This window comes from Crassostrea angulata, chromosome 10, assembly GCF_025612915.1.
Source record: "Crassostrea angulata isolate pt1a10 chromosome 10, ASM2561291v2, whole genome shotgun sequence".
Lineage (NCBI taxonomy): Eukaryota > Metazoa > Mollusca > Bivalvia > Ostreida > Ostreidae > Magallana > Magallana angulata.
Window position 1 is genome coordinate 43,594,958 of NC_069120.1, and position 2,425 is coordinate 43,597,382.

The 2,425-nt window shown below is 33.6% G+C and overlaps 1 long non-coding RNA gene across 1 annotated transcript; it reads left to right on the top strand.

The window, feature by feature from the left end:
- Positions 1–316: 316 nt before the first annotated feature.
- Positions 317–1,824, top strand: LOC128168386 (uncharacterized). Its single transcript, XR_008241331.1, has 3 exons — positions 317–465; positions 1,375–1,507; positions 1,653–1,824. It is a non-coding gene; the product is annotated as an uncharacterized LOC128168386 (long non-coding RNA).
- The last annotated feature ends 601 nt before the right edge of the window (positions 1,825–2,425 follow it).

Consider the following 2,425-nt stretch of genomic DNA (forward strand, 5'->3'; position numbering starts at 1 on the left):
TGCATGATCCATTCATGATTGTATTAATGCCACGCTAAATATTCCCAAAATCTGACAAGAACTACTGGCACCCATTGGTAAACATTTGTCAAAGTAAAACTGTCCTTGCAAAGAAAATCCTATATATATATATATATATGACTTTAGAAATGTTATAATTAAAGCATTTGACTTTCAAGTCAAAGAAAATAACGACTTTCTTTATATCACAATCACAAATAGATCGGCCGCCCCTGCGGCTGATAACAATTTGAAATACAATCCTAACAATAATATAGTCACACAGTTCCTCTTTCTTATCACCAGGAAGTATGGAACAACGAAAAGGTCATTACGTTTGCAAGTGAATGTATATAAAGCGCAAATATTCATCCACTGTCATAACATTTCCCAATTATCAGAGAAACCATGTTGAAGTCCTTACGTGTACTGATTTTTGTGTGTTCCACGTTTACCGTTTCAGCGGTAAGTTTTCACGGTGATAATGTTTCAGATTTTATTTAGATTGTTAATTCTTCACATGTTAAAGAAAAGGAAATGACGAATGTCTCAGCTACAGGACGTTACATCTTGTTCAAATGAATTCATTACTCCAAAATGGTTGAAATGTTAACACATCATAACTAAATAAATAAAGTATGATATTTGTTACATAACTTATAAATTATATACTGTGTTTAAAGAAATTATTGTGTGTGCTCTATTAATGTCTCAAAATTTGCAACTGTACATTTCAACGATAAAACCTGAATAACAAATTAAGTTTGTACGGAGAGGGGAGAAAATATTACACAAATGATATATCAGAATTTGTCAAATAATATAATAATAATAATTATACTAAGCGATTCTATTAGATCAAAAAATTTCTTTCAGTTTAAAGATGGACCGTTATTGCTTCTTTAAACTAAATGAGACCCGTCAACCATTTTAGTTTAACAAAAACAAAAACCGCTAAGCTTGGGAGGGGTGTTATTTTTTTCTGCAATGATCGCTACCTTCATAACCCGCATGCATCATCTAAGAAAGCATTGTATTGTTTTTATTTACGTCTTTCTTTTAGTAAATTAATAAATTGATTGCAAAAAGTATGAAAAATTAACTAATACGTTCTAAATTTACATCCGTGTGTTAGATAAAAGAAACAGACAAATCGTTCTCTATGGGAATTTGAGTCTGATATCATCATGATTACTGTGCATTGCTGATTTTTCTTAGGTTGACAAATCGATACATGGTTATACATGTAAATTCCAGTATTGTTATTTTCTACATAGTTATGAATTATCAATCAATTTCCCTAAGAAATAAAGGGAATCATCATACTAGGTGGATGTAAATATTCTCCAATAAAAGCGCTTTTATTATTGATAGACTTTAATACCTCGGACAGCCACTAAGTGATTTACAGACGCCGAATGTGGACAAGATGAATGCTGTTTCCGCCACGAGGGACCGTGAATAGCCAGCAAACGCCAAGACGGGTTACTCACGGGAATTCATTTCGGTACAGACAGACAGACAGACAGACACATATGGACAGACACAGCTAGATAGACAGACAGACAATCGTCGAAAAAAAAAGACAGATGCGAGAAAATATCAAAATCACAAAATTGTTTTTCATAATATTAAGATTCTATGATTTGCAGGTGTGTGCGAGAAGTACCAGGGGCTTGGAGATTTATGCAATTCCATCGATAAAATGAATGGTCACTGTGGCTGCGGGTCAGGACTCACCTGTTCAGCGATCCACCACACCACAGTCACTCCAACATTCCAAAAACGTACCTACGTACCTGGGCAATGTCAGTCCAACATATAACCATCTAAAGTGTTCACTATGTGTTCATGATCATATGAATAAAAATGTCGCCTTAATTTTCATTACATTACATTTTTCTGACTCGCATTCCTTCCTGCTTTATTTTAAAAAACCCAGCAATTTAAAAAGCTCACTGGGATATGAACTTGGTTAGTCACGTGATCAAATCCTGTAAAGCCTGAAGGACTTCTCAGAAGATTTGATCGTACCAAATTATGTTTGCAAAATTTATGTAAATATTGGGCAATGCACTTGCTAATACGTAAACAATTAAATGCTTTCTTTCGTGATTCATACATGATAAGAAGATAGCGATATTGCAGGAAAAATACATAACCCGCGATGTAATTTTTTCCTGCCATAATCCCTACGTTCCTATAAACCGCATTTTATTGTTTATAATTACAGCTTTCTTTAAACAAATTGATAAAATGATTGTAAAAAGTACGTAAAATCCACTAAATTACTGATAATGTACAAAAGTACGTAGCCAAAAGAAACACCCAAATCGTCTTCTATAAGAATTTGAGTCTGACGTCATCATGATTAATTCGTGCATTCCGTAATTTTTCTTAAGTCGCTGTAGATTTCGACCAATCG